This window comes from Lygodium microphyllum, chromosome 4 (assembly GCF_053477565.2).
Source record: "Lygodium microphyllum isolate KBCC chromosome 4, Lygodium_microphyllum_v1.1.10, whole genome shotgun sequence".
Taxonomy (NCBI): domain Eukaryota; kingdom Viridiplantae; phylum Streptophyta; class Polypodiopsida; order Schizaeales; family Lygodiaceae; genus Lygodium; species Lygodium microphyllum.
In genome coordinates, this window is record NC_141138.1 from 6,303,055 (window position 1) to 6,311,205 (window position 8,151).

The following is an 8,151-nucleotide window of genomic DNA, read 5'->3' on the forward strand; positions in this document are numbered from 1 at the left end:
CTTGGAACGCTTGAAACAATAAGTGGTCTGTGGGTCTTGGTGGTTGAGCAAAAGCTCCCACAAGTATCGCGCCACTACGTGGACATGGTGTGAAAAATTCTGGAGTGCATCATCATCTAACTTTCTTATTAATGTAGAAAGTCAATGTGATCTGAGTCATTAGTACTAATGTGAGTGGCATGAATGATCCAAAAATACTAGATTTTTGGACGATTTTAGCCTAATTTTGATATTATTTATTGTAAAAATCCAGAAATTTTAAAAAAGCTTCTAGATTAGGATGGTATGCAAAAAACAAGTTGTTTTTTCAACCAGCTATTGGATTTTCCATAAAAAAGACAGATTGACGAAATCCCTCGCATCGCGATTACTATTGAAAGGCTGAAAACTGCACTTTAAACTGGAATAAGAAGAAGAAGAAGTGATCTGGGAGATCCCTGATCAGGTGCCCTAAAGTTTTACCCCTGTTCCGAAGACAACAGAGCCATCAGTTTTGGGTTTCGAGCAACAGAGAAGGAGCTATTATTTTCATGCACGTTTTTGGTCTATGAAGGAGCTCTAGAAGATCTAATGCCTGGAGAGTGCTTCTAAGTAGTGCCAGACAAAGGATTTCAGGTTCTGTCAACAATACATATTGATTTGATTCATTTTGCTTTATCATTATTGTGTTTACCTCTTATGTATTCTTTATCTTCTCTTCCATCTCCTATCTCTACTTCCTTCTACCTCTGATCCTCGGTGGATACAACCTTTCGACAAAAACCCCTCCGACATTGGTGAACTCGACGTGAAAGGTCATCAAAAGAAGGAAAGACAAGATGGGAGAACCTTCGAACATAATCTCTAGTGATGTTTTGCAACAGTTGGGGAAAAATATGAATATGCTTATGCACGTACAACAACAACAGGTGATGCAAGCTTCTACTTAAACAAAAAGTATTGTGATGAATGCTTTGCAAGCAGTTGAGTGTGAGGTGAAGTTATTCAATGGCACGAATGTATCTACATATGTACATACCTGTGCTCAAAAGATGGAATTCTTTGGAGTCACTCAACTCGCATGGAGCTGATATTTTCTACGTGTTATTGTACATGAACTAAAAGCATGGATTACTGAATTATACATGTAGGATGCTGACTGGGTAGCTTTCAAGAAGACACTTAAGGAAGAATTTTACATTGAAGATACCAGTTTGATTATGTGCAAGATGGGGTCTTGTGGCTACAGAATTGTTAAGAGAATTTGAAAGTCGATTTGAGCAGTTGGATCTTGCAAAACATCAAGCTCTTGCAAGTCAGAAAATTGAATTGTTTCTACAAGCAGCTAATCCTAAGCTTCAAGAGAAGCTTGATGATTTGCTGGAGGATCAGACTACAGAGATAGGTCTTAAAATAGAGTGGAGACATGTCAAGGAAGCTGTTACTGCACTTGTGAAGAAGCATAGAAGAAGAGAAAGATTGCATGTCTCTAGTCTGCCCACTGTTACGGGCAAGATAGTTGATGTATCCAATAAACCACCCACTTCTATGGGTAACCCTATGGCTATACCTCCTATTGTTCCCTCTGTTAGGGAAGATGTCTTAGATGAATTGGTCAAAGGAATGCATGATCTTCAATTGAAGGTTGCAAAATTGAATGAAAAAGGACAAGAGGAAAGTGGACGGGCAGCAGCCCCTGAGCCAAGAAAAAGATGTATGTGGTGTGATAGTTTGCAGCATGAGAGAAAGGATTGTGTTGCCTATTAGGAGGCCTTGGCACGACAGCTCATCTTTTGGAAAGATGGCAAGATTCATGCATAAGAAATGGGATTGCCTTTTTCTTTGAATTTTAGAAAGGGAGATATGCAGAAGTTGTTGGAAGATTTGGCTGTTCGAAATGTTTATGTGACGATACATGCTTCTACTTTTGGTCCACAATTGAATAGAATGCATGGCCAAGTGATGGTTGGTCCAAAGGCTAAAATATGGACACATGCTTTACATGCAACTGAAAAGAGAAAGGTTTCTAATTGTGAAATGTCTCGTGCAGGGCAAGACATTTGTGACATAACTAGTTGGGAATCACCAATAGATGTATATTCAGTGTATGCATATTTAGCAAAGGTACAAAACATAGATGTACTTGTGGAAGAGAAATGAAAGAGAGATGAAGATAATGCAGGGACATCTAAAAGAATGACGAGAAGAAGTGTGGATCATCCTAAAGCTACAAATCAGCCACCTCCCAAGCATGTTATGAAAGAGGTCAGTCAGGAGCAAAAACAAGATAGCAAACAAGAGGGCAAAAAGAAGGCCAAGCAGCCAAGGTATAAGTTGCAGTTTGACATTGAGACAGCCATAGATCTGAAGAAGGTTCTTGAAGAATGGATCTTAAATAGTTAGGTGGAATTCACCTTGGGAGAGGTGCTTGGCATCACCAAGCAAGAATTTCATGATGAGATCATTGGCATAATCAAGAAGAACCTTCAGTTTCTTGGTGATACCACTAGTGCATTGCTGCAATTTGAAGAGGAAACTGGTTTGTCGGGTATCTAGGCTAAATATGAGCATGAAGTAAGTACTGGATTATCTATGTAGGATGCTACTAATTAGTAAACAACATGTGGAAAAGATAAGAAAGTGGCAGAAAATGCATTGTCTTGTAGCAATATACATTGTGGAGTAAGGTAGATGCAACAATATGGGGAAGAGACTCTAGGATTTATTCCTCAAAGTCATTACACAAGAAATCATTGGGCTAGGGCTACCATTGAAACTGTAGTGAAAATAGGGGAACATGAAACTCATTATGTTGCTTTACTTGACCATGAGTGTGAGATAAATGTCATTGAGTGTGGGTTGTATGAAAATGGTGCATGGCCTGTAGACACTGGTCATGGTTGGTGTATGAGGGCTGCAAATAATTCTTCAAGAGAGCTCTATGCTACATGTCTTTATGTAAAAGTGACAATTGGTGATGTATGAGAAGAGCAATACTTCTTTGTGCAAGATAATTCCTCATATGCTGTGATTTTGGGACAACCCTATATTACAGGAGTGCATATGGAAACAAAGGTGCTTGATGATGGTTCTACTTATGCAAGAGTCAGAAGTAAGGATGGGAGGAAAGCAATCCAATTTCTTACTATTTGTGTTAATCATCTTAGAAATCGGGATACACTTCGAGAGTCTCCTTTGGCTCCAAATGCAAGGGAATTCAAAGACCTAGATTTTCATTAAGCACTACTATAATGCGGAGCTACAATAGTCCTATTCAAAGGATGTACTCACGCCTTGATGGAATGAAGCATGTATTTACTATTGGTTATTCTCAGTTTACAACAAACAGCTCGTGTTGGTTTATGCCTATGGAAGCTATTTGCAAGGGTGAACGCATATCTATGAAACGGGCTACTAAGGAACTGAAAGCATTGGGACTGTTAGAGCTGAAAAGGAAGGCATTTCAAGCATATTTTATGGGCTGAATATTAATGATACTATGGCTGAAATTTCAGCAAGTATACATGCAAAAAATGAGGCTAAAAACAAAGTATTGTCGGTATGTTCTTTGGACATGTATGATGTTATAGCATTGTTTGCCTAGCAGGAAGGATTATGGGCTGAAGCAGTTGTGGAGATAAAGTATAACACAGTTGAGAAAAAGGTGAAACCAATTTCTTTTCCACATCAATTTACATCTGAGACGGTACATGAATTGAAAGTTGGTGCGGAAGGGTTTCTTTTGCATGCTGAAAGAAACTGTTTTATGCGGATGTTGGCTAGGCATGGAAAGGCATTCACATTTCAACCAAGTGAAATAGGTTGTGTGGATCCAAATGTTGTCTCTCCTATGGTAATATTTAATGTGCCACATGTACCATGGAACTTGAGGCCTATTCCAGTACACCTAAAGCTTACTTGCCAAAGCTGATGGATTTGCTAAATGAAAAGATTCTCATGAAGATCTTGGAGCCTTCTTCACTCCCGTACTCAAATCGTTGGTTTACTGTGCCAAAAAAGAATGGGGCTTTAAGATTTATTCAAGACATGCAACCGGTCAATAAAGTGACCATAAGAAATGTGGGTGCAAGTCTTGTGGTTGATGAATTTGCAGAGGCTTTTGCAGGCAGAGCGATCTATTCTTTGGGTGATCTTTACTCGGGGTATGACCAGTTTCAGCTTGCAATTGAAAGTAGGGATATCACAACCATGAAGACTCCCTTGGGTTGTTAGTATTGATGTGTACTCTCCCACAGGGTGCAACAAACTCAGTGGCACACATGACAAATGCTATGAATAGCGTACTCAGGGATTTTATACCACAATTGACAATGCCCTTCTTGGATTATGTTCCAATCAAAGGGTGTGCAGTGGATGAAAAGAATGAAGATATGGATGCTCATGGATGCAGACAGTTTGTTGCAGACCATATTGTGGATTGTGAGAGGATTTTGACACGTCTAAAAGAGGTGCATTTAACTCTTTCTAGACAAAAGTCTATCTTTGGAGTTGAAGAGGTTTTGATTGTTGGGCATATATGTGGGCCCTATGGGCGAAGACCATCACCAGCAAAAATAGATGGGATTGATAGAATGCAAGATGTGTGCACGAACGTATCAAAGGTGTGTAGATTCTTGGGAGCATGTGTGTTCTATTTGATATGGATTCCTCGCTTTGCACATGTAGCTGATGCTCTATATTAGCTTCTAAGGAAAGGTAAGAGATTTCATTGGGAAAGGAAGCATCAAAAAGCAATGAAGAAATTGAAGAAACTCTTAAAATTTGCTCCTACATTGAGAAAGACTAACTATTTACATGGAAAGCCTATCATTATTACTGTTGATACAAGCCCAATCGGGATTGGATAGGCAATTGGGCAAGATGATGAGGAAGGGCAAAGATATGCAATACGCTTTGGTGCTAAAGTATTGACTGAATGACAGAGAAGGTATCCATAGGTTAAAAGAGAATTATGGGGAATTGTGACAACCCTTAAATGTGATAAGGAGTATTTTATGGGTGCTCATGTAGTCATTGAGACTGATTGTTTGCCAGTATTGGGTATGATTACTAGTTGTGCTACTCCGGACATTGCTATGCTATGATGGATTGCATATATCAAATCTTTGAACCTTGAATTTCAGCATATTGCTGGAAGAGATAACCCAATGGGCAGACATGTTATCTCGAGCACGCTATGAGAATGAAGAGGTGTTTAGGGTACTTTTGCGAATATCAAAGAAAGATATTGGTGGCAGGGTATGTATAAGGATGTTGCTCACTTTGTGAAAATATGTACGACATGTCAAATGTATTCATATGTGAGACATCGAAATGGATTGTAGCCCACATATCCATTGTCTCTTCATTTTAAGTGGGTGGTGGTGGATTTAGTCACGATGCCTATAGGTCTTTGGCAAATGAGATATCTTGTGCTTGCCCATGAAGACTTAACTAAACAAGTGGAAGGGAGAGCTCTACATACTAAGACAACAAATACCGTGTGTACTTTTCTCTTAGAAGAGATCTTTTGTCAGCATGGTTGTGTGGGAAAAATTACAGCAAATAGGGGTGAGCTAGATGTAGATGAAGCTCATGATTTCTTTGCAAGGTTGGGGATAAAGCTTGCTTAAACTTCAACCTATAATCTTGAAGGAAATGGCAAAAGTGAAAGAGGTCATCCATCTATTGTGAAGGCATTGGCAAAAGCATGTGGAGAGAAGGTAAAAGAGTGGCCACGATTGCTCCCTTATGTCTTGTGGGTTGACAGAACAACTCATAGTGCTATTACTGGATATATGCCCGCAGAATTGATGTATGGTCAAAAAGCTATCATGTCGATAGAAGAGATGACAGTCACATGGAGTGTGCTACCTTGGGAGGAGGAGTTGAATCAAGAGGAGTTGTTAGCCTTACGTATTAGACAGTTGGAAAGAAAGTCAAAAGACATAGAGGTAGCAGTTGCAAAGTTAAGGGCAACAAGGATACAGAACAAGAAACAGTTTGACAAAAGACATAGATTGAGGCCAAGAATCATATAAGATGGGGATTGGGTATTGGTTTATGATAGCAATTTAGACAACCAGCATAGTGCCATGCGCAAAGTTTCCAAAATATGGTTTGGACCCTATGTGGTAAGACATGTGTTTGATAATGCTACTTATGTATTAAATGAATTGGATGGGAGTGTCATAAAACTTCCGGTAGCAAGAAAAAGAATCAAACTATTAAAGAGGTGGGAATCTAATGCCTATGAGTTGCTAGAATTGGAAGAAAATAGTGGCCATGATATAGGGGATAGCCATGAAGATATGGAAGATGAAGAAGCAAATGATATGGTTGCAGAGGATGAGGACTTAGAATCTAGTGACAACTAGGATTTTGACACATACTGGAAGATGTGCAAATTCAGAGGGGGTGGATGTCATGCCACTGCGTGAACACGGTGTGAAAAATTATGGAGTGCATCATCATCTAACTTTCTTATTAATGTAGAAAGTCAATCTGATTTGAGTCATTAGTACTAGTGTGATTGGCATGAATGGTCCAAAAATACTAGATTTTTGAATAAGTCTAGCCTAATTTTGATATTATTTATTGTAAAAATCCGAAAAAGTTAGAAAAGCTTCTAGATTAGGATGGCATGCAAAAAGCAAGTTGCTTTTTCAGCTATTTATTGGATTTTTCATAAAAAAGACAGATTGATGAAATCGCGCGTATCACGATCGCTGTTGACAGGTTGAAAACTGCACTTTGAACTGGAAGAAGAAGAAGAAGTGATCTGGGAGATCCCTGATAAGATGTCTTGCAGTTTTACCCCCCTTCCAAAGCCAATGGAGCCATTAGATTTGGGTTCCGCGCAATAGAGAAGGAGCTGTTATTTTGATGCATGTTTTTGGTCTACGAAGAATCTCCAGGAGATCTAATGCCTGGAGAGTGCTTCTGAGTAGTGCTAGACAAAGGATTTCACATACATATTGATTTGATTCATTGTGCTTTCTCATTATTTCTTTATCTTCTCTTCCATCTCCTATCTCTACTTCCTTCTATCTCTAATCTCCGGTGGATATGACCTTTCGACAAAAACCCCTTCGACAATGGTCTTTGCAGTAATGACTTTCCCCTTTTCTTTGTATCAATGGAGGAAAGTAGAAACTTTGCTCAAAGAATGTCGGATTTTTGGTGAAGGATGGCATGTCGTGTCATGGGAACAAGTTACTTCCCCAATCTTGGAAGGGTGGCTTGGGCTTGAATCAATTAGGGAGAAAGTTGCTAGAGTCTCTCTTGCTATGTTAATGAAAATGGATGAAGGGTAGCCATGGTTAATTATACTATTACATTGGATTACCTCTACCAAGGTTTTTGGTAGAGTTTGGCACAATTGTAAATGGGAGGATATTATATTTGGAGGAGAAGACAAGTTCAAAATCAAGGGGTCCAAAGCTATATAGCAACTAGCTAATGTTTGGAAGGAAATAACTCCCAAAATGAGTTGGAAAGGAGCTAATAGAGGTAAAACCGATTGCTCACTTTTTCATAGCATATGGTTGCTTGTGATGGGGATTTTATGTTGGTTAAAGAGAATACTACTTTAAGCTGTAGCATAAGCTTCAAAGGTCGAAATTGTTGGTTTAGTATGTGGGATGCAACAAATGACTGTTTTTATCAGGAATGCAACATCCAAGTTTAACTAATGAAGGAAGTGAATGGTTGTGCCTTATATGATCCAGGTGCAAGGATGCTTCATCAACCTCCTCAATTTATGACCCTCATCTAAAATTAAAATTTTGGGTCCATGACAAGGGTAAGCCCCTTCCCTTTATGAAGAAAATACAAGATTCCAAGGAAACTCATGCATTATGATTACTTGAGGTAAAGGAAGCTTGGAAGAAGAAGGACCCGCATGTGATGATAATCACTTGAAAAAATGCCTTAAGAAGTCTATATGGGCCATCTTGTCATTTAGACTAAGAATCATGCAATGGAGGATTGCTGCCAACAAACTACCTACAACAGACAAGTGTCCAATTTTAGAAGTGTTTCACCATTATGTGCTCTTTGTAGCAAAGAATTTGAAAATGTTAAACACTTGTCTTGGAACTATGTTGGGTCTCAAGCATTGTGGAGGAGGACAATGGGGGGAATGGAAAGAATCAACTTGCATTCAGTGGT